Consider the following 25,305-nt stretch of genomic DNA (forward strand, 5'->3'; position numbering starts at 1 on the left):
TTTCTGTGCCTGGCTTGGCTTTCCTTCATTTTATATACTGTCCAGAGTTATTTATTTGCCTGCTTGCGTACGGTTTGTTCTCCCCTACCAGAGCGTGGTAGGGGAGGGGAAGGGGGGGGGGAAGGGGGGAAGGGACTGTCACGTTTACTACTGTGTCTGCTGTGCCTAGAAGAGTGTCTGGTACATAGTAGGTGCTTGAAACTGTTTGTCACCTAAAAATGACAAGCTGTTTGTGGTCGGTCTTCCCTGGTTGCAGCATGAGGCCCCTGAGCCCGGGGACCGTGTCTGTGTGGTACTCACCTCTGGACCCCCGGTGTTGGGGCAGCATGGGAACCCAGCTGGTCAGCATTAAAGAGGTGCTGGACGAGTCCTTGCTGAAAAGCAGAGAGATGTGGTTAACTGGGTCAGGGGGCCATTGCAGCCATTCCTCCTTCCCTCCGCTCCCATCTTCCTCTCTACCTGCTCTACATCTGTCCCAGAAATGCTTGGTTCAACAGGATGAAAATGACACCAACTGTATCATGTATGTGGATTGCTCATCACTTATTCCAAATCAGCATCACTCTCAGTAGCAACTCTGTGTATCTGCACTTAGTTGTACAGTAATCTTAACTGTCATCTTATTTCATTACAATGCTACATGCTTTTCTGACTTTATAAAGTTTGCTACTGTTCTAGGGTAGACATACTCTCCGAACTAAAAAATGTTACGGGAAACATCAGTGAGGACCTCAGTCATGGAATTTTCTATTTTTATGTAATGCTTACCTATAGTCTTATTTCTTTGGGCCCAAACTTAATTTTGCTTTGAATCTTTGTGTTGACCTGCATGTTGGACACACAGATCTTCACTTAAGATGGATAAGAAGCTCCTAATGCTAAAAGCTATTACTCTGTCTTCCTGGGTGCCTTCAAGGACTTTGTTAATAGCTTCCCTTTTGGTTTAACAAATGGTCCCAGAGTCTCTGTGTCATATTGAAATGTTCAGCACAAGAGCATCTGACTGGCTCAGTCGAAAGAGCATGTGACTCTTGATCTCAGGGTTGTGAATTGGGTGTAGAGATTACAAAACAACAACAACAACAACAACAACAAAACACCAAATAAATAAACTTGAAGTATTTAGCACTGCCACGTCTTTTCTCTGGAGGTTTTGTGACAAGAGCAGAGGTTTTGTTCTGGAGACAAAGCTCTGCTCTTGGGAGCATATTGATTCGCTCTCATCAGGGAACAGAAAAAGGGGCGTCTGAAGGATTACTGTGGTTGTGATCATGAAAGAAAAGGACATCTGAGATTGTTTTAGGTTTTTTTGTTCAAGAGGTCATAAAACTGGAGTTTGAAATGAACCTCAGAGCCTCCCTAGTTCAACCTCATTGTTGTAGAGATGAAAGTACTCAGTAGAGAGAAAGAGTGCTTCTCTCCAGGTCACACAGCGGAGATACACGGTCAAAGTAAAAGCTGAAATTCCACTTGGACAGGTGAAGGGTTGGGTGCCAATGCACTGTTAAAACCACTCATAGCTCACTGTGGGATCTTGAGTAAGTCCTCTAACTTTTTCATTTATGTTCTTTATCAGTCTTTAGGCACACCAATTCCTGTCTTCCCATTTTCTGGAGAAAAGGCCAGATGGGTATTATTAAATTATTTGTGTCCAGTTATACATGGAATAGTGCTGGCCCTTTTATAGGAAGGGTAGCAATATCATTATAGTGCCTGTAATGTATTTAAAATTTTAATTATTTTTAAGCAGTGTATTACCATTGTTCATTATTCATAAGGTACAAAAGAGTATACAAAAGAAGTCTCTCTGCCACCACCATTTTCTAGCCATTGAGTTCCCTTCCCTAGAGCCAACCAATCTCTCCCAGTGGAGTTTTTAGAAATATTTTATGCACATGCAAGAAAATATGTAGCCTCCCCCCTTTTTTTTTCCACAGAAGTAGTAGCATACTATGTCCACTGTTCTGTACCTTGCTTTTTTCCCTAACATTATACCTTTTAAATATCATTAAATATTCTTTTTCTTTTTTTAAGGCTGCATAGGATTGCATATATGGCTGTTCCATAATGTCTAAACCAGCTCCCTATTGAAAGATGTTTAGATTTCTAATATTTTTCTGTTATAAATTTTGCTAAAATAACCATATATACACACATATATATATGAATTGTGTGTTTGTGTGTATCTGTATGATGAATTCCTAAAAGTGAACTTAATGGGTCAAAGATTTTGATAGTTCATGCCACTTTAATGCCTTGGGTTTAAATACTGCTTTCAACTTCTTCTTTCCAAATGATTATAGGCTCTGGCCCTTTGACTCAGAAGCTTAGGATCTGAGGTAAAGGGAAAGAGGTATGAATATGTGTCTGCATAATAAAACTATGAGACAGGAAGTACCAAGACCACAACTAGGCCGACTGAGAAGGGAATAAACATGAAGGTGCTTGGAAATCTTTGTACAGCTCACACTGTCACTTTAGGATGCTAAGGCTCCCAGACTGCCTGCTTCCCCCAAACAGGACTGATAGATCACAAAGGACTCCATGGAACCTGACCTAGATGAATCCTTCATCTGGTTTGTCTTTATAAGGGCCAGAATGAATGGCATATGATAAAAATAAGTATCAAAATAGCAATAAATATTTGTTGGATGAGGGAATATATTCTTAGACCCCCACGAATGTCTGGGTCAGCACAGAACTTCCTCAGACTCTGCTCAGACTAGTGCTGGGGCTTGTGCTGTTGTTGAAGGCAGGGCAAGTGGGGTTGTGCCATGTGGGGCCCACACTCATCAACACTGACCAAGTCAAATAGAACTGTACACCAAAGAAAGAAGGCAATTTTCCTGTATGATAAGTACACAAAACCAAGCAAACGATCCATGAGTGCTCCCCTTCCAATAGCTGCCGCCCCCGAGGGCTGAGGGTGCGATGTCACAACTCTCGGCCATGTACCTAAACATTTCTACCTTCACCTTGGATCTTACAAAGTTGGACACCGTAATGCGGTAATTGATAAGTTAGACCAGTCCTGATGAGAGAGGAACAGAGGTAAAGGCATTTGGCTGAATTTAGTTTTAAGTATCTTGGTAACTAAGGCAAACATGGGAAATGTGTAAGAAGGCTTTGTTCTCCCTAGCTAACTCCCTGTTACTTGGTTTTCAAGTTGTCAGTTTCCTGTAGATACTACGTGTGCATTGTCTTGTTTCGGTCAAAGCAGTGGGATTGATGGGCACAGGTGAGGAATCCGTCCCCGGTCTCCATCCCTCAGGCATGTCACCTGTCATATAGAAGAACTAAGTTTAGAAAGTGTCCCCACTCGGGGAGGCAACTGTGCCTGTATGCTCACCTGATTCTCAGGACACTCCCTACAAGCACTGAGGTGCGCCTAGCTCTTCCTGACCCTCCCTCCAGCCATTCATGCACCATTCTCAAGGTTCAGATTTTATTCCCAAGGCCTGTCTTATACCCATTTTGCAAAAGGAGGAAGAACTGAGTTGGGGCTATATAACAGATGGGATTCCTTCTCAGCCTCTACCCAATCTTGTAGATTCAGTTTCCGGTTTCAGTTCTACAGGAGGGTGCCTGATTTTGGTCTGGTAATGGTTGGGGGTTTAGGATGGATTAGGCACCATCAGGGTTGATGTCATCTCTGTGTGCTGTCCACTTGGCTCCCCTGGAAAATGACTTCTAAGGGAATGAACTACTAGGTGGCACTTGTCATGAACTTTGTCTCTTCTCTGCCAGCCAAAACCGTGTCTTTAACCCCTTGGATAATGTGATTCATTTTAAAAAACAATGTAGACCTCCAGCTTTCCAACCATATCAAACTGGTGAGGAAATCAAGTGGCCTGATTGGGCCTCTTTAGAGCGTCAGGAATGGGATATTTAGGGCTCCCTGGAAAACGCTGGCCGCTCCAACCCTGCCCTATCCCCCAGCCAGATCCCCACTCTGAGAGCCCCCAAGTCACACTCTACCAGCTCAGGTTTTCCCAGAAGCAGATGCCAACACAGACTTAGGCCAGAAGTTTATTGAGGGAACACCTGCGAGGGATAAAAGGTGAGGGAGCAAGATGAGGCAGGGAGAGGCTTTGGGCACCTGTTGGGGCGGCGGCGGGGGAGAGGATGGAGAAGGAGGCTTGGGTAGACGGAGCCTCAGACCACAGTGTAGAAATCACTCCCAGTCCTTCCCTGCGGCCCTGATGCCCTGCTCGTCCCAGGGTTTCCAGTGGAGTAGAACGATACTGGACGTGGACAGAGTGAGGCCAGGTCTGGACCCCAGCTCTGCATGTAGTTCAGCACAACTCTATCTCAGGCCTCCTCCCTGGGGGTCTAAGAATATATTCCCTCATCCACCTGTGCCCATCAATCCCACTGCTTTGACCGAAACAAGACAATGCACATACAGTATCTACAGGAAACTGACAACTTGAAAACGGAGTAACAGGGTGTTAGCTAGGGAGAACAAGGCCTCCTCCAGGCGATGCTTTTTCCTAACACTAGGAATACAAAGATGTATAGGGCACAATCCTTGCCCATGAGGAGCTCAGTCTGGTAGAGAGACGAGCAGGTTGGCAGATAATTAGAATAGCATAAGGCAAGTTCACAGAGAGCAATACGATTAGAATAATCTTGGGGACAAGGGGCAAGGCCTTCACGGGAGATATTTGGTATTCAGGATGACATGAACATTGTATCTATGGTCTCCCATTAAGTGAAAGTTGGCCCCTAAAATGAAGGAAAATGTTTTCAGTGCCTGGCACCAAGACAGAGGAAGACAGCTGCTTAAGATCAGTAAGGACACACCATTGTGGGGTGTTCCCTCCATCAGCTTTGCTCCAGGAACCCCATCTTTCTGGCCTGAAGTGAACTAACATGGACCCTGTGGGACAGCCTCTAACGGGCCTCCACTGTCCCCTGTGGACCACCAGAGGCCTTGAGAGGAGACCCATTGCTCCCTGGCCTACAGGCCCCGCTCTCCTGGGCTTGGGGATCTGTGCTTTCTTTGTTCTGAGCTGAGCAGGAAGGAGGAAATCTAAGGAGGGGCCACTTCTCATAAAGGACCCCTGACCACCAGCCCACACTGGGCGTCTGAGGGAAGTGGAAAGCAGTCCCTCTGAGTACATTCTGCTGACCGGTGGCACAGCTATCCGGAGCCCCAAAGGGGCTCTTTCCTCTACTTCCTCGGGATGGCAGGGAAGTTCCCACTTCGGAGGCGGGAGTCGCAGAAGGAGACCTTGAACAACAGTCACTCAAGGCCTCAGCTTCCCCCATGGTAAAGGAAGGGTGAGCTGGAGGCTTCGCGAGTTAAGCTCCGTCATCTGATGTCCTCCCTGGTCTGGCACACCCCCGCAGTCAGAGGCCAGAGGCTCCTCGCCCTCAGGAGGGTGGAGGTCAGGGCCGCAGAGGGCATTCCTGAGCTGGACACTCTTCATGGGTCCCTCCCTTGTGAAATGAGAGCTAGTGTCCAGTCCAGCTTCAGATTGAGGGGGATCCCTGGGGTCGATGGGTAGCCCTCTGCCCAGCAAAGGGGAAGAGAAGCTTCCCGCCCCGGCCCCCCCCCCCCCCAGCTGTCAACCAGGAAGGGAAGGCATTCATTCTGGGTGCTTCCGTAACAGGATAAAAAAAACGCAGCCTCTGAGGCTGGACAGCTCAAATGTGGGAAGAGTCTCTGGAACCTTAAGAGAGGGCACACAGTGGCTGTGGGGCTGCCTGTGTCCTGGTGACATGCAATTTCCTTGGCCAGTCTGAGTCTCGTCTTGTTGCTGGGTGGAGAGAAAGGGCTCCTGCTCTGAAGGACCGCTGTCCAGTTCCTTTGAGGCACAAGTAAGGATGTCCTGAGGCTGCCACGCATCTACTTGTGGGCTCAGTAGGTGGGTTACTAGTATCTAGACTTAGGAGACCTGTAATGGAGGGAACAGGAGGGATGAAGAGGTTGAAAAGGAGGAAATATCAACTGGGTTGTGTCCATGGATCCTGTGGAGATTCATACAAGGATCAGGCTCAATTCCTGGGAAACTACCTCTTGGAAACCAACTTTGTTTAACAGCTTTTTTGACATACAATTCACTTAATGTACAATTCATTCACTTAAAACATACTATTCAGTGGCTTTTAGTATATGCAGAGTAGGCAACCATCGCCATAATTAATTTTAGAACATTTTCATTGTCCCTTAACCCCTTATCTGTCACCCACAACTCTCCCATCCCTCCCAGCCCCAGCCAACAACTCATCGACTGTCTGTTGGTCTATTTCCTTATTTTGTACATTTCATATCAATGGAATCATACAATACGTGGCCCTTTGCCTCTGGCTTCTTTCACTCAGCATAGGTTTTTCAAGGTTCAAGCATGTTGTAGTGCATACCAGAGCTTCATTTCTTTTTACTGCTTAGTGATAGGTCATTTTAAGTATTGTTTATCCATTCGTCAGCTGATGGATATTTGGGTTGTTTCTACTCATTTTGACTATTACAAAATAATGTTCCATTTGTGTACAAGTTTTTTGTGAATATATGTTTTTATTTGTCTTGGGTATACATCTGGGAATGGAATTTCAGGATTTTTATGGTAACTGTTTATTTTGAGGAGCTGCCCAACTATATTCCAAAATGACTAGCAGTGAATTGGGGTTCCAGTTTCTCCATATTCTTTCCAACATTTGTCGTTATCTGTCTTCTCTATTATAACCATGATAGTGAGTGTGAAGTGGAATCTCATTGTGGTTTTGTTTTGCATTTCCCCAGTAACAATGATGTTGAGCATTTTTTCATGTGCTTATTGGCCAATTCTGTGTCTCCTTTGGAAACGTGTCTATTCAGATTCTTTGCCCATTTAAAAAAATTTTTTTAATCTTTGAGTTGTAAGAGTTAATTGTATAGTTTTTTAAATTTCAGCTTCTGATTGTGCATTGATTGCTTATAGAGATAGAATTGCTTTTTGCATATTGATCATGTGTCTCACAATCTTGCTGAACTTATTAGTTTGGTAGCTTTTTTTGTAGATTCTATTAGATTTTCTATGTAGAGAATCATGTAGTCTGCTAATCAAGACAATTTTATCTCTTCCTTTCTAATCTGGATGTCTTTGAATTTTATAAGAAATCTTATCTGAGTATAGAATTACAGGTTGACTTTTTTTTCTTTCAGTATTTTAAAATATTGCACCATTGTCCTCTCACCTGCTTTGCTTCCTGTGAGAAAGCTTCTGCCATCCTTATCCCTGCTCTTCTGTATGTAACATGTCTTTTTTTCTGGCTGCTTTTAAGATTTTCTCTTTTTTATTGGATTTGAATGTAACACAGGAATACTTTGTTTCATTGTATTTCACTTTATTGCACTTTGCAGATATTAATTTTTTTTTAACAGATTAAAGGCTTGTGGCATAAACTAGACATCAGCATCATTTTTCCAACAGCATTTGTTCACTGTGTGTCTCTGTCACATTTTGGTAATTCTTCCAGTGCTTCAACCTTTTTCATTATTATTTATGGTGATCTGTGATCATTGGTTACAACTCACTGAAAGCTCAGATGGTGGTTAGCATTTTTTAGCAATATTTTGTTTAATTGAAGTATAGTTGACATACAGTGTTACATGAGTTTCAGGTGTGCAGCAGGGTGATTGGCCATCTGTCTCTGTCATGCTTTGTTCACCACAAGTGTAGCTCCTGTCTGTCACCATACAACACTGTTGCATCATTAGCTATATTCCCTAGGCTGTGCCTTTCATCCCTGTGACTTATTCATTCCACAACTGGAAGCCTGTATCTCCCGCCCCTTCACCCATTTTACATCCCCCACCACCCTTCCCTCAGGCAGTCACCAGAAGTTCTCTGTATTTATGGGCCTGTTTCTGCTTTTTTGTTTGTTTTAGATTTCACATATAAGTGAAATTATATGGCATTTGTCTTTATTTCACTTAGCATAATACCCTCTAAGTCCATCCATGTTGTCGCAAATGGTAAGATCTACATCTTTTTTTTTTTTTTTTGGCTGAATAATGTTCCATTGTGCGCGTGCGTGCGCGTGTATCTATATCACATCTTCTTTATCCGTTTGTCTGTTAATGGACACAGGTTGCTTCTATATCTTGGCTATTATAAATAATCTGCAATAAACATAGGGGTATGTAAATCTCTATCTTTTCAAATTAGTGGTTTTGTTTTCTTTGGGTAAATACCCAGTAGTGGAATTATAGGATTGCATGGTATTTCTAATTTTAATTTTTTGATGAAGGAATAAGATATTTTTAAATTAAGGTATGTACATTTTTTAGACATAATGCTGTTGCACATTTAATAGACTATGATATAGTGTAATCATACATTTTATATCACTGGGAAACCAAAAAGTTCATTCACTTCACTTCATTGTGGTGGCCTGGAACTGAAACCACAGTGTCTCCAAAGCATGCCTCTGACAGTCTGCGTCGGTGTCGTTTTCTTCATGTTTCTTGTGCTTGAGCTTTGTTGAGTTCCTTGGATCTGAGCGTTTATAGTTTTCATCAGATTTAGAAAAGTTTGACCATTATTTCTCTGTCCTCCCCTCTCTCTCCTGTTTTGAGGATTTCAGTTACATGAATATTGAAATTGTCCCATATTTCACTATTGTTCTTGTCATTACAATTTTTTTCTCTCCATGTTTCATTTTGTATACCTTGTATTGCTACACTTCAAGTTATTTAATCTTTTTTTCCTGCAATTTCTAATCTGCCTTTAATTGCAACCACTGTACTCTTCACCTCAGACATTTTAGTTCTCATCTCTAGAAAGTAATTAGGATCTTTTTTGTCTCTTCTACTATGTCTCTACTTAATTATCTGAACACGTGGAATGCCGTTACAATAACTGTTTTAATGAACTTTTCTGCTCGTTCTAACATCGGTGTTATATCTGGATCAGTTTTAATTGATTGACTTCTACATTATGGGTTGTATTTTCCTAATTCTTTGCCTGCTTGATAATTTTTTATTGGACGCCAGATATTGTGAATCAGGACCTTGTTGGGCCCTGAATGTTTTTTGTATCTTTATAAATAATCTTGATCATTTTTCTGGGATGCATTTGAGTTACTTGGAAACAATTTGATTCTTTTGGGTCTTGTTCTTAAGATCTTTTTGGTGGGTTCAGAACAAGGCTCAGTCTAAGGCTGATGTTTCCCCATTATTGAGTCAAGATCTTCCTGACCACTGTGCTGAATGCCCCGTGAATTATGAATATTTCCAGTCTGGCTGGTGGAAATAGGCTGTGTCCAATTGTGGAAATAAGCCGTTTCCAGCTGTATGTGAACGCTGGGCACTGTTACCTCTAATCTTTACAAATAGCTCTTTCTACGTGTGCTGATTAATATTCTCCTGAAGACTCAAGATAGACCCTCTGCAGGTCTCCAGGGCTCGCTCTCTATGCAGAAATCTCTCTGTGTCTCTAACTGGTCTCTCTGGACTCTCAGCTGCATCTGCTCATCTCAGGGAGTTCAGCAAGCTCTGCTTGGGTTCCCCATCCCTGTGCTGTGACCTGAAAACTCTCTCAGGGTGACAAGCTGGAGTAACCCACAGGCTTACTCCCCTTGGTGGTTTCCCACCTCCCAGGGATCACTATCCTTCATTGCCTCAGGGCCAGTTTCTTGACAATTGCTGTTTTAAACGCCCCCCCCCCTTTTTTTTGCAAGTTTTGAAAACTTTTTATCAGGTGGGAGAATAAATCTGATCTCTATTACTCCACTTTGGCTGGAAGTGGAAGTTGCCCATCACCTTGTGAATTAAATTGCAAAATAATAAAAATAATCTCAAGATCATCCATAGGGGAAGAGTTAAATAAATATGGTCCATGTATATGGTGTTGTATTTTAAAGCTATTAAGTGTTTTGGAAGAATATTTGTAGATACACCTCATGATATAGTAAATGAGTAAAAGAGATTGCAAATCTATATTTATACTAAATTCCAGTGCTCAAAAATGTATACTATATATTATTCCTGTATTCTGTGTGTACATAGAAAAAAAACACCCCAACATGTAATTTCTGAATTTTGGCATTTTAGATGATTTTCATTTTCTTCGTTGTTTTCTGTATTCCTAAATTGTCTCTAATGCATCTATCGCGAATCCTCTACATGTGTGTATGTGTCTGTGTGTATATATATATATATGTACTCGTGTACACGCATGGGGGTGGGATAAGGAGGAAATATGGAAGGTTCGATTATAGGAGACAGAGGGCGCTTGCGCCATAAGCCGGGCTCTGCTACATCTCTTCTGTGAGATTTAGGGCAAATCATTTTCCTTCTCTGAGCCTCAGTCTTCTCAGACACAGAATGATCCGTCCTGCCAGGAAACGCTTTGAGCCAGTGACTGCTGTAAAGTGCATATTGCGTCGCTTGTTCTGCCCTTTTCATTTCTCCTCCCAGGGCTTCCTTAAGAGCCAGATAAAGTGCAATATTTCCTAGAGCTCTCTGTCACTCCAGATGGGATGACATTTCTCTGCTGGTCTGTTTTTCTAGGTCACGGAGGAGTAGGGAACTGTAGGGAATTGATGATGTCTTTCCCGGTCGCCAGCCCCGACGATGCCAGAGAAAGTGGGGTGCCTCATCACGGAGCTGCACATGCACGTGGCAGCGAAGGCGGGGAAGGACAGGCGTGGGCCCCCGCTGTCCCCGCGCGCTCAGCCAGATTTGCCTCTTGGGTTGCAGGGCAGCCACATGGATTCCCATTAGTCCTCACGCTCCCCTACTTCACACCTGGCTCTCCGACTTGACTACTAACCTATGCCTCCAGGTCCCCAGTGGGAAGCAAAGACCACAGCTTTGCTTAGCCTTCTTAACCAGCCCTCATGACTGCTTACAGCCTAGTCTCTTTATCAAACACTGTGTTCCGTATCACTTCTCTAATCAAATCCTCTCCTAATCACACACATCCTGTCGCCTCCACATACTCAAGCTTCTGCTGGACCCTTGTGTATTACTGATGTTTATCTGTGGCTCACTCTTCTCCCTAAGGATGGCTCTCAAAGCCCTTCTTCATTCACCACACCAACACCTGTTCTCTTCCGCTATGCTAAGCTGCTTTCCAGCCTGGGATTGAGTCTGGCTCTGCCTCTTACAGCTACAAAGCCTTGGGCTAATTAATTTCCACTGAACATCCATTTCCACATCTATAAAGTGGGCATTATAAAGCCTTCCTTCGAGGCTAATCTGCCAGTACCACCCTATCGGTTGTATAAGGCCTGTGTCCACTCTGATCGTTGGTGCCCCTGCCCTGCTGATTCTTAAATATTTTGAATATCACCCTGCATTAGTTTTCTTTTGCTGCATCACAAATTACCACAAAATCAGAGACTGAACACCTATTTATTATTTCCCAGTTTCTGCAGGTCAGAAGTCTGGGCACAGCGTAGCTAGGGTGTCATAGGGCTAACATCGAGGTATTAGCTAGGGCTGCATTATCTAGAAGTTGGGTCCTCTTTCAGGCTCACTCAGGTTGTTGGCAGGATTCAGTTCCTGTGGCTGCAGGACTGAGGTCTCAGTTTTTTTGCTGGCCGTGAGCTGGAGGTTTTTCTCAGCTCCCGGAGGCCATGTGGCCCTAGGTCCTAGCCACGTGACTAAGCCATGGTGGCTTAGTTCTTCAAAGCGAGCAGGAGAATCTCCAGTCTGCTATCAGAGTCTTGTACAATGTAACCTACTCAAGGGAGTGATGCCCCATCATATCCACAGGCCCTTCTCACACTCAAGGAGGGGGGATTTTACACACACAGTGTGTACACCAGGGGATGGGAATTTGGAGGGCAATCTTAGGAGTCTATTTGCCACAAACCCATCTGCTTCTTAGCCCTGGGAGTGAAATGAAATATGGAAGTGCCTAGCGCTGGGCCTGGCATGTTGTCGGTCTTTTGTATATATTCATTAAATCTCTTTCTCTGACTTATTCATGATTACTTGAAGCCAAAGGATCCCACCTTGATGTTGTCTCTTTATCTCCACCACACAACATATAGGAGGCCCAGGACATGTGTTCCTCTGTAAAAGGGAAGGAAGACTATATCGGAGAGCAGGTGTAGGGAAGGGGTAAGGGGCTCTAGGAGGAGCCAGGGAGCAGGGTAGGGGCAGGCTCAGATATGAGGTGTCTGGGCATCAAGGGCAAGTTTTGCCTGCATCACCTCTCTCAGATCCCATGCCACTCCCAGCCTGGGGTCGCTGCTGCTAACACATGAGCTGTTTATGCCGCACCCATAGGAGCATCTGTAGAGGACCCTGGAAGAGCTGATCCGGAAGCAAGGGGACGGGGGGGGGGGCGCCCTGGGTGCCTGCCCAATAGCTGGGTCACCTCTCACCTCTCTGATGCAGAGGCTGTGTCTTTTCATCCTCCGCTTTCCCCAGAGAGGTCCAGGGGGGCAGACTTTCGAATGCAGTTTAGAAATCCTAGCTGACATGCCTTCTGGGTTGCAGGGCCCCAGCTGTGACTGCTCCGGCAAGAAGGAGCAATGCACCAAGCAGAGGGAGGAGAAAAGAACAGGGCTGGTGTGAGGAATTGGAGTGTCTGGGTGAGCTAGTGCCAGGGGGCTCTGTCCTCAACGTTCACTCATGCCCTTCTCCCAAAGCCCAGCTGCAAGCTCACCCCCTCTGTGAGGCTTTCCCCATCACCCTAAATGAGAGCAGCCAGCTTCTTTGTCTTTGTGTGTGGGCAGCAGGCTTCAGTAAAGGAGCGCTGGACCAGGAGTCAGGGTACTTGGGTCCCACTTTGTCAAGAAACATGCTATGTGAACATGAGTATGGCTTTACTTCCTCCGGGAATCAGGTTTTCTTACCATTTAAATGAGGAGGCTGGAGCACACACACTCTGTGGTCTCTTGTCAGTTTTGCCTCTCCTTGGAAATGCTTCAATTCCAGAGGCCTTATTTTTATTTTGGTCTTTTGTTCTTGACCCTTCTCCTTTTGGTCTTGAGGTTACCCTGCCAGTGCTTCCACACAGGCTAAAACACTGATGGAGCTCATACCATAAACATTTGCTGAGTGAACACCAAACCCGGCACTACTGGTTCCATTTTTGGGAGTGTGTCCTGAATTCCTAACCAGAGTATGAACTTCTTGGGATTAGGGACTGGACCGTCCCCCTTTTGGAACCCAGAATTGGGGGATAAAGAACCCAGAGGGGGAGCTGGGTAAAATAAACCATCTCATATGCTAACATCAAGAAAGAAAACACTGGCTATTTTTCCTCTAGAGTTCCTTGCAGCACACTGGCTTACTTCCAGCACCTGTTAACACACCCGGTCCAGGCTTCAGCAACAACGTGGCTACAGTCAGCCAATCAGCGACAGCTTCACGCCGGGGACCGTGCTGCTAACAGCCAATCAGCAGCAGCCCCCAGTGCCGCCCCTCCCCCACCGTTGAAAGTGGGCCAATCAGCAACAGCTGCTGAACTCGAGGGACCCTTCTGTAACCAGGGTTCCACAGCTAAAAATGAACCAATCCGTAGATGTTCCCTCTGCCGGGAGTCTGCCCCGACCTCCCGTGCTTCCCCGGACCTCTGCGAGCAGCTCGTGTTTGTCCGTGTGTGCCCCACAGGGAGCGCAATCCCTCCCTTGGCGGACGGTTCGGCGTCTGGTTTGAGGTTCCGGCTGGTGGCCTCTCCTCGGAAGGGGGTTGTTCACTAGACTGATGGCACCATAAGGGCACGTCCCGAGTCGGCCTCCCCCGCTGTTGGACTAGTTAGATCTGCGTTCCTAGCAGAGCCCCTGGCACAGAGCAAGAGCTCAGTGAGTAGCGCTTCAATTACCGAATGTTCTTGGGGCCCTTTGACTCGTGCAGGGGCTGAGGCTGGGGATAAGGTGCCGAAGTGCTGCAAAGTTAGCAGGAAACAGGCAGTGGAAGGAAATGCTTTCTTCCTGGGAGAGCAGCGTGTGCTGGACTTCAGGGAGCTGGGCCGGGACACGAGGAGAAGACTGAGCGTTCAGGCAGAGGTGAGTAGCCCCTCTATTCCCGCTTCCTGGAATGCGCCCCATCATCTGGTCCATCTCTGCCCATCACACAAACCGCCCCCAACGCCTTGCCCAGTCCGCACGGAAGAGAGCTGGGTGAGGGTACGGAAAACAAGCCAGTCAAACATGTGGGCTGGGAGGGCCCTTGGCGTTGGCCGATAGAATCAGAGTCCCTAAGATGTTCCGGTATCTGAAACACAGGGCTGATATCACAGTAGCAAACTGGGAAACATCGGAGAATCGCTTCACTTCTCTGGGCCTCCGGTGCTCGCCCTGTTCCGCGAGGAGACTGGTCAGAGAAAACAGGTGCCTCCACTCTGTCCCCAGAGATCCTGATTTAAGCGGTCTGTGGTTGGACCTGTGAGATGATTTTTTTTGGAAAGCTCTCTATAGGACTCCGCTGGGGCTGAGAACTATCCCCTGAGCTAAGTTGGTATCTTCCACCTCTGACCTTCTGTGACCCCTGTAGTCTCCATGTTGGTAAGGGACAGAGGCACAGTATGCAGAAAAACAACCTAGGGGTTCATGTTTTTAGTAGTCATGGCTCCCACTGTTGAGTTCATATTCTATGCTCGGTTCTTTGAATGCGCTCTCTTTTAATTAAGTCTTCACAACACCCCTATCAATCAATATCCTGATTGGTGTTTTAGAGATGAGGGAACCAACCCTCAGAGAGTCGTGATCTGACTTGTTCTAGGTAACGCAGCAGCTAATCAGTGTGGCTCAGCTGGGATTTGAACCTATCTCTGACTTCAAATCCAGTGCTTGTGGCAAACTGGTAAATTCAACATAAATGGCCACTGAAGTAGTTTCTTGGACAATTAGTGTGATTTGGGGTTACTTTAACATCTACAGAAGGGGAAGTCCACCTCTTTTCTGCTTTGGCTGCACCAGCACTAGAGTATCGGGTTCTGCTCTCTTATATTTGGAGGACATTGACAAGCTAGCGTGCTCTTGGATAAGCAAGGCCAGCCAGGTGGCTGCGAGGATCTCCACCATCCCGCGTAGAGCCGTGAAGGAGTTACAGGCCTTAGCTTCAGCAGCAGACATGGGAGGTGGGAGACCTGTCCTCAGCGGCGTCATGGGCTCTTGGGTGCAAGAAGGGAGAGCTGTAAAGCCAAGTCCTGAAGACTGGCAGGACAGCACTCACCAAATAGGAGTGAACAATGATCTGGTTGGAACTGAGTTTTAGAGTTGAAATCAGTGCTGCAGAATTGGCCCATGTCCTCCAAGTTGTGCATTTCTGAGATGTTTGCAGTGAGGGAACACGGGCCCTCTTTGCCCTGGGGTTGGGTGGGAGAAACAGCAGGGGATGCTCATTGTGGCCCATGTGACTGTCATCTGCCGCTCAGGAACATCCCAAGGATGCAGATTGCGTCCACAGGTGCTGGAACTAGCAGGCAGATGGAGGGCACAGCCTCCTGCCTAGCCTGGCACGCGTTTTTACCTAGGAGCATAGGCATTGGCTTGCGTAGCAGGACATGGATGTGCTGGATGGGTCCTTGGGTCTCAGCTACTTGATGCAAGGCTCTGGTGGTTTCAAGTGAATAAACGCAGAGCACCAGGTGGAGAGCTGCACACTGGGGATGGAAACATCAATGAGGCATAGTGTCTGTCCCCCGGAAGCTCGCAGCCAGTTTGGGGAAAACAGGTGGCCCATAACTGACTAGAATAGGAGACTGACGGTGGTGACTATAAGCACGGTGGTGTGGGATGCAGGAGAGGGAGTTCCCAGCTCCACAGAAGCCACGGTCTGCTCCAAGTGAGACCTACCTAGACAGAGAATTTCCGATGCCTGGATAGTTTGGCCCATGAAAAAAGGGGTCAGGGAGGTGTTTTTCGGTTGTAGGGGAAGGGGGACATGCCAAGAGCATGGGGTATGTAGGGAGAGCAACGCTTTGGTTCCTGCCCTGCTTACCTCCCCCCTGTCCAACGGAACGCTGCTCCCGCGGATGCGGCCACCCTTCACACAGCCGCGCCTGCCCCATGCCCTTGCTGCTAGTTAGTTTAGGCGGGAGCACTTGGTGCAGGATGGTCAAGGAGCTGGGAGAGCAAGTGTGGTGCTGGTTTCTGGGAGAGGCTTCCTTATCGTCAGAAGGAGACAGACACAGGACTGGGAGGTCTTTTCTTCTGGATGTTACCGTGTCCAGACGTGATGCCACACTGAGGACCTCGCTGCATGAGGGGGAGTGAGTATGAAGACGAAGTCCAGGCTAAAAGCAGTGGAACAAAAAGATGGAGAGAATCCACATCCTGGATGATGTCATTGGGCAGCTGTGTTTGCTCCCGTAGCTCTGGACTTCTTATGTGAAGTAATTCATGTTGTTCGTGTTGGCATATTCTTTTACGAGCAGCTGCTAGCCTCCTACCAGAAACAAAGGAAAGAGGACCCTCCGAGAGATGTCACCCATCTGGCACACATCCAGGGCTCTCCTGAGTGTGGATGTCCCTTCTGAGAACAGATTGTGATTGCCAGTACAAGCCAACCATTTTCTTCTGGCTCTCAGGCCTTTCCTAAGCTGGGTCTAGTTGGGGGCAATCAATGTCTCTGTTTTAGACAAATCCTTTTTTATTGTAGGACCAGCTGGAGTTGTCCAGGGGCATTATTAACTATTACTTAATATATGTATAAAAATCCGCTACGCACCCTGAGGTCTTGCTAACTAACATCTACAAGCAGAGTGTCTGCCCTTGAGACTTCAGACTCCCTGTTGGTTTGCGAAACCCCCGTTTGTCTCCCCCCACCGAGTAGCACACAGGCCTCAGTCCCAGTTGCTCTAAAAGATAAGCACTTATCTTTTCCAGTTCCCTCTGGGACCTTCAAGAGTGAATTCTTGGTGGACCCAGTAGCCTTTATTTAATGTCAGGTTGCCCACCCAAAACATATCATTTCTTTCATGTAGCCATCAAGCTTTTTTTTTTTTTTTTAACATGCTGTGGTTAAAACAAAAGACAAACTCAATTTTATTTAGAGAGATGCCCAGAGGCTCAGCATTTCACCTTGAGAAATAAGTCATTCCCTCCAACGCAGCGCCTGGCTCTCAGAAGAATCTCTGTGGCCCTTGAGCTAGGCTAGAATATCCACACACTCTGCTTGCATTTCAGTATCTTGACCATACTTCAGCACGGCCGGTAGTGAGGCTGTTTTTTGTTTTATTAATTATTCACATGGTTGTAATTATTCATATTTTCTAATATGGCAGGGTGTTTGGGAGATCGAAAAGTGCATTAGTCTTAATCCATCTGTGAATTAATTTCATCCCGGCACACGGTCTCCCAGTGTTGTCCTCATACAGACTTCATTGTGAGCTGCCACCCTAGTGCGCATGTATTTTTGCCTCCCAATTCTTTTCTTCTTATTCAATTGTAAGATTTTGCCCATGCCGTCACATCCCTTTTATAGTTACTTTAGCAGTTGCATCATGGGATCAGCAAGCAGTAGAATGACTGAACTTTGTAGGAGACCCTGGCGGCTGTTTAGGGAACCGTTTTTGGCCTCCTCCTCCTTGTCTTTTGCTCCATTGTCCATCTCGCCCCCAGTGCTGAGGATTCAGGAAATGAGCGAGCCATCCCCAGTTCCAGGGGCAAATCCTGACTGGGGGTGAGTCAGTCATGGGGGCCCCCATGTCTCCTGCCAGAGATTGGTTTAGGCACCTGCATGTGATGCTGTTCTGTGAGGAGATGGGAGGGGATGTCTGCTGGGGAAGAGCTTTCACGCCCTTAAAAAGAAGTACGCAGGACGAGATGTCGCCTCCTTCCACCACATGTCATTTTATCTGTAGGTGACGCCTGTGAATATCGCAGGGACCATACCCAGCTCCATCACCCTGTGTCTCCCATTGGGAATTGTTCGTGCCTTTTTTAGGGTGTAACCCTGAAGCCTACTAGTTGGAGATAGGTTCTATTATTAGAGCCGATCATAAGGCATTTGGGGTGCACGGACCTGGGACCCTTTCCTGGACAGTCCGATTTCTCACCTTAGCAAAGACCCTGCCCAAAGCCTGGGGCACTTCCCAGGGTCTTATGGTGAATGTCCTGCTCCTCACTGATGTGAAAGGATGGGGAGCTAGACCAGGGCAGCCAAGGTCTCTTCTGTTTCCCCAGGTGAGTCAGGGCACCAGCTGCCGACGGCGCCAGTCTGAATACTGGGAACAGGCTGACAAGTGTGACCCAGAGCTGGAGACAGGGCAGGGGGAGGCAGGATGCTGGGCTCTTACAGACGCCCTAGAAAGAGCTTCATCCCTCTGGGCCAAGAGCCCATAGGAAATGGTTCCCCTGGGTCTTCGCAGATGTGAGATTCTCCCTGGAGCCGTTAGGACCACGGACGTGAACTCCTGTCTTTACTGCACTGAACCTTTGGATGTACTTTGTTTCGAATCTGCCCATGATGCTTAGGCTTTTACAAGAGTTTAGGACTTAGACCAAGAAGATTTGGGTCAAGATTCTAATTCTCTTCCTGGCTCCATTTGAGACTAATTGTCCTTTGGGCATCATCCACCCTCTCTGATGCTCAGTGTCCCGGATTACAAAGGGCAGTTGACGGCAAGATCTCCAACCTAGAATTGTTTGGCCTATGAAGTGACGTATATAACATTCAGTGAAACAACAGTAATTTGTGGGCCATCTACTACATGTTGGGCTCCGGGAATGAAAACATAAAGAAGTGTTTTTTCTCTTTAACAAGCTCACAGTCTAATGGAGGAAAAGGTTTGTAACATTGGTTATTATCACTACTACCCAGGCTCTATATATTTGAAGTTCAAGTGAGGGTTTTCTTAACATATATCACCCGATCCTACTGCTGCCTCCACGGCAGGCAGAACAAGGCTGGCGAGACCTCTGTGGCCTGGGACCCCATCCACAAGGCAGTATGGGCCTATCTTCCTTGGGATTTTCCATAACCAGTCTTCGGGCAGTTTGAGCCGAGGAGTGATGACATTACATTTCTTATTCCCCAAGTCTCCTGTGTGGATTGACAAGATAAGAATTGCTAAGGATGTAGGAACGTGGAGCATCTGGGGATTGGTCTTGGGCCCTCCTCCTCTTGAACTGAGAGACTCTGCGGGGACCTATAGCACCCAACAGAAGCATCCCTCTGGAAGGTACCTTGGTGTGAGCAGGTTTCTTTCCCTTCAGTTGGGAGACGAGTGCTCAGCCTTGATGAAGGAAGTGTAATTTACTCATTTATCAAAACAGTCTAGTTAGGGCTGTTTCAAACTTTAAACACAAAATAAAACAAAATACTTTTTTTCAGTGGAAACTTACTTGGAGCTGAAAATACAAAACAGGTAGCCATAGGGCGTTCCCGGTTGATGGCAGTGTTGAGGGCAGGGTGTCTTGCCCTTTCAGCCCCACCACCCCCTCCATGGAGGCCGTGAAGGATCTCGGGAAGCCACAGGGCTCCATAGCACACAGCTTGAAGCCCACGAACTGGGCCGACTGCAGGTGGACGGTGTAGGTGACGTCCCTTTGTATATACCACACCTGGTGTGAATTGAGCTCTATCGAGGTTTGTGACCCTGAGGAATTTCCTGGCCAGCCACCTAGTAGATACTTGGAATCCCATCTTTTGGGGGCTTTAGAGGTTTTTGGGCTTTCCAGAATGCGATTTTACTGGGAAGGGTACAATCAGCCCGTACCCCATTCTCAGTCCCGTGCACTCATTCATTCATTGATTCAGCTGGTAATTATTGAGCACCTCCTAAGTGCCACGTACTGTCCTCCAGACTGGAGAAATCGATGAAACCCCTCCTCCCCTGGAGCCCATATTCCAGTGGCGGGAGGAAGGCTGCCAGCCAGGCCCTAGGGGTTTCGGGGTACAACGCTGGGGGCAGACTGCCCAGAATATCCTATGGTCTGGCTGTGCTCCCCTCTGTACTACGGCCCTACTCGGCCAGGGCTAAGTCATGTGCTGAGACAAACCAGCTTGGCAGGGCATTTCTGCCAAATGTGGAGCCAATTTGTTGGCACACTGTCCTCTTGAGGTCCGGGAGGTCTGGTGGCAATGCCTCAGAGGCTGCCTTGGGGCAGAGAAGAGGGGACAAGGGCAGTGGCGAGGAGAGGCAACCAAACACTTCACTTGGCTCTAACTCAGTGCTTCTCAGACTTTGCTGCACATTAGAACACCTGGGGGGCTCTAAAATCCCAGGTGCCCTGGCTGCATTCTCTAGCTATTAAATCGGGTTCTTTGGCAGTGGTCTCCAGCCTCAGTCGTGTAAGAACCTCGGGCGAGTACTGTGTGGCCAAGTTTGAGAAGCACGAAACTAACTTAAATAATTGATCTCTGTAAGACTTTTTTTTTTTTTTTTTCCCCTGATGTTTTCCTGGGCTTTATGTACATCTAGATAGTGTTCTCTACCTTTGGACAGTATCGGGTTTCCCTGGAAAACTTGGTTAAACCCTCCCAGGCCACACACACAGCCTCCTGTATCTACGGGGTGGGGGCCTCTGTTTTTATCAGCTCCCGAGGGATCTGAGACACACCAGAGCTGGAGAACCGCGGGGGTAGGGGAAGGTCCGAGTGGGAGGGACTGAAAAGACTGATGATCAGGGGCAGCTCACCAATCCATGACTGCTTGGACCCAGAGCCAGAAAGGAAAAAAAGTATTTCTGTGTAGATTTTATGACTCTGAAGCTCTGCCTCTTACGTCAGCCGTGCTGGAACTTAGCACCCTGTAGGGATTATTGCCTCCAGTTTACAGATGAGGAAACTGAGGCGCAAGGAAGCAACTTGCTCAAGGCCAGGTGGGACTTGAACTCCACAGGTGCCTGACTCCAGACCCTGGGGGTGGGGCGGAGTCACAGTCTTTCTTCTGTGACCCAACATCTGTTACAGGGAGCCCCAGAGAGGTCTGTCTCTTAACTCAGGTGACTTGCTCTCATTGTCCCTTAGAAGGGGCTCCAGGGATGCCTGGGTGGCTCAGTCAGTTAAGCGTCTGCCTTCGGCTCAGGTCATGATCCCGGGGTCCTGGGATCGAGCCCCACATCGGGCTCCCTGCTCGGCGGGAAGCCTGCTTCTCCCTCTCCCACTCCCCCTGCTTGTGCGCTCACTCTCTCTCTCTCTCTGACAAATAAATAAATAAAATCTTAAAAAAAAAAAAAGAAGTGGCTCCAAAAGTCTGTGCTTGAGACTCCGTCCTGTGTTCACAAGAAGACTCTCCTCTTATTCTCCTGAGGGGAGACTTGCAGCCCCCCTCCTTTCTCCCAGAACCCTAGAATTAGCCCTAAATGTACATCTAATGAGTGGAATTTTCAGTGCTGTAATGCCATTGGATTCAGACTGCACCCACTTACCCTTCCCAGTACCTTTGACCCTGCAAACATCATATGTTGACTGTAGAGATTATATAATATCTCTCTTTAGTCTGAAATTCTTCATGACCCAGGTAGCTTTTGGCAACCATCCATGAAATTCTAAACTAAAACCTGGGGCCAAAGAGTAGGAGATTTTTCTCTTAAAGAATGTGTTCTCTTCTGTGTTTGTCGGCCAAATAAAAGTCTCTTTATTGGTCTTCGAGCACACATATTTTCAGAGCAACACTTAACTGTGTGCAGCAAAGCCCCGTTTTGTGCCTGACCCTGTAATTATCCAAGGAGAGTCTTCATTCCTAGTTCTTGACAAACCCGAAATTGCTTTCAAGAGAATGCATGCAAAAGCAATTAAGGTTATGAATGCCTTTGGCAGCTACATGATTAATTTTGTAATATAGTCAACCTCCTCTTCATCCATATTTGATAGGAAACCTGTGTAATCAAGAGGGAAGCCGGGTACAGAGTTTATGAAATCGTGTAGAAGGTTTCAGAATATGCTGGGGGGCTTTGCCTGCATTCAGGGTTTACTCTTCCTTCCCTCAGTGACCCTGCTGGCCATTGAAATCTGCTCTCGCCTTGCCTTTGAGGCAGTAACAGCTCTTTCGGAAGCCTGCAGCAGACCTGATAAGTAACCAGCTGGGTGTTACCTAAAAGAAACAAAATATGGTTTGAGCTTCATTTAGAATCTGCCATGTTCCCTCAAGGTGCTGGAGGTACGTGATTCATCCGTGGGAAAGGGTCCTTCCAGGCGTCTCTGAGGGGGAGGAAGTGCATTGGCTGTAATATCCCAAACTTGGTCCAAGATTTACAGTTCGTAAAACACTGCCAAACCCATTCCCTCATTTGAACTCGTGATAACCCTTAAGGGAGGCAGGAGGACATGGCCGCGGTTAGAGCCCTTTTACCAAAGGGGAAAGAATCTCAGAGATTAAATGATGGTTAGGCTCTTCTGGCCTCTTTTACACAATCACCCTTCACTCCCTCACTCCCCCAAGCACCTCTTTGCCTCCCTGGGGCCCCCAGGCCCCTATCCTGTATTGCATTATCAAAGGCCCTCGTGTTTTGCCGCTCTGACTCGTACCTACTAAGATGCAGTTCCCACATGGTACGAGGTGCCCAGGGTGCTGCTGGGAACTCACAGGAGCTCAGTCAGTTGTTTTGAAAGTTTGAGGGAAACAGAGCAGTGTGTGACATCTCTCCAACCCCACAGGAAAGGGATAAACAGACCACTCTGCATTCCTTTAGATGACATCATATCTTTGCAAAGTGGGGTTTTCAGTGTCTGCAGTGGTGAAAAATGAGAGCCAGTAAAAATCCATGTAGAACAGGAATCAAAGGTGGCAGTGTCCTATCAGACTGAGAACGCTTGAGAATTTGTGCAGTGCCCAACAGGCACATATGTCCCATTAGGAAGTAATTGTGGTTCTTTAAGAATGAAATAAAAAGATTATCTTTCTTTTAATTTCTGTGTATTATTTTTTGTTGCCAGGACACAAATACTTATTAAGCTGCTTGGATCTAACTGCATCATAAATGGAACTGTTAGGTCTTTCTTTTGGCCTAGGGGCACTGCAAAAAAACACCAGTGATGCCAACGGGACCGTGAACTGAAAACGTTTGGAAACCTCTCTTGTAACTAAAACGCCTTAAAGTGTTGCTCCTCTTTTTCTAAGAGAACTCTGAAGTTTGCAAAGCTTTGAAACCCCAAGACTGGATGTCTGCCAGAGGGATTTCACTGCTCTGACAAGATGCAGTAAAGGCAACTTTTGGTGGGGGTCTTCTTGGCCCTCCTGAGTCACACTTGGCATCAGTCCCTGAACGGGCACAGATTGGCCTAAAATAGTGGGATAATTAGTTGCCCCAGAACAGGTAGAGTGTGAATAGGATGACTGTCATCCCCAGGTGTCCAGGGGCTAGCTCCACAGTCTGTCTCCAGTGGAGAGCTCGAGCCTCAATCTCTCTGTTCGGTTCTTTTCCTCAATGACCTTTAGTTCAGTGTCCTTCACATACCTTTCCCACAGGGAAGAATGTGGGCAATCTGGAATCCGTGTCACATGTTTGCCAAGCTCCTCAAAGACACGAGGCTCAGCTCCCTCCTGCTCCCGGTTCCCCCCACGCCAGCCTAGCCCTTGCCCCCCGCCTGTGGCTTCCCTCGCTGAGATGAGAGGGGCTGGAGACGGTGGGGGCTGCCTGGTGTTAAGGGGAGCTGTGAGAGGCAGAACTGGAACCAAGGGGGACGCCTTCCTTGAGGTGATAAGCAGATGGGGGATTCTTACACACCAGCCTGTGAGTGTTGCCTGATCCTGATTGCCTGAGCCCAGTTGGTGGGAGGCAGGCCATCAGTACTCACGCTGGGCAGGACTAGAACTGGCAGCTCCCATTGACCTTGAGCTGTACAACCAGCCACTCCTAGTTCAAATCCTGGCTCCACCGAGTACAAGCCGTGACTTTGGGCAAGTTATGTAGCCTAAGATTTGGTTTCCTCATCTGCAAAACGGAAATAGCAGTAAGGCACCTTGTAAGATTATTATGACAGTTCATCGGAACACGTTATGTTAAGAGCTTAGCATGGTGCCTGACGCACGAGTCTTCAGTATATGGTAGCAGTTTCTCCTCTTCGGCGTCACCATCACCGTCTTCATCTCCTTGGAAGCAACAAGCCTGTGAAGTTGGGTGAAGAGAGGTTAGCCATCTCCATTGTGCAGATACGGAAACTGAGGCTCAGAGAGGTTGAATCTGACTTGCCTCAGGTCACACACACGGGTACCGCTGCCTCTCCAAACCCAGGTGGCTTCCTTCACTTGGCTCTCCCTGCACTGCACCCCACGGCTCCCTCCTCCATCCGGCCCCCACCTCCTGCCCCACTCGGAGAGGTTGCCACGTTCACACACATGTCCTGCTGCTCTCCCCTCCTGGATCCTGAGCATCAGCCAGCCACTGGAGGGGGGACAGCTTGAGCAGGTAATGAGGAACCTTCTGGGCCTGGAGGTGTCTCCTGAGCGGACACATAACTTGCTACCTGTTTTTGACCTCTGACCCTCCTGGCGATGTTGGTGGCTTTGTCTCGGAGACCTTGGAGCCATCATCCCGAGGAGTGAGGCACAGGAAATCTGTCCCCATGTGACCCTGTTGTCACTACCTTGCACAAGAGCTGCTGTTTTGACGTGGTGGGAGCACTGTTTCCCCTGAGCTTCCAGAGGGTTGTGTCTCCATGTATAGAGACCTCTCCTGCATGCCTGCCCCCTGGCAGCCTAGGCTCTGATTTGGTAATCCCTTCTCTGTCCCCCCAGTTGCCCTACCGTCCAGCTCACCAGGAGGGGGAGTGGAATATGTTGGGACTAGTCAGAGGCCAGTTTTGGGTCATCCTCTGATTCAGTTAATGTTTGCTGTATAACACTCCCAAACTTAGCAGCTTAAAAGGATTTATTCTTTCTCACAATTCTGTGGTTTGGCTGGTTTGGCTGGGACTGGATGGTCTCAAGTGGCCTCACTCACACCCCTGGATCCTCAGTTGGGATAGTGTATTAATCATGCCTTCTTATTTTCCGTATTTTTTTTTAAGATTTTATTTATTTATTTGACAGAGAGACACAGTGAGAGAGGGAACACAAGCAGGGGGAGTGGGAGAGGGAGAAGCAGGCTTCCCGCTGAGCAGGGAGCCCGATGCGGGGCTCGATCCCAGGACCCTGGGATCAGGACCTGAGCCGAAGGCAGACGCCTAACCAACTGAGCCACCCAGGCGCCCCTGTATTTTTTTTTTTAAGATTTTATTTATTTATTTGAGAGAGAGAGAGAGAGAGAGAGTGCACATGAGCAGGGGGGAGGGGCAGGGGAAGAGGGAGAAGCAGACTCCCTCTGAGCAGGGAGCCTGATGCAGGGCTCGATCCCAGGACCGCAAGATCATGACCCGAGCCGAAGGCAGACACTTAACCGACTGATGCCCCTTTCTGTATTTTTGATGGTTTGACATCTTGGGGCCTTGCAAGGGACTGCCCCTCCCAGAATTAGCCTGTATTCCCG

This window comes from Neomonachus schauinslandi, chromosome 1 (genome assembly GCF_002201575.2).
Source record: "Neomonachus schauinslandi chromosome 1, ASM220157v2, whole genome shotgun sequence".
Classification (NCBI taxonomy): Eukaryota; Metazoa; Chordata; class Mammalia; order Carnivora; family Phocidae; genus Neomonachus; species Neomonachus schauinslandi.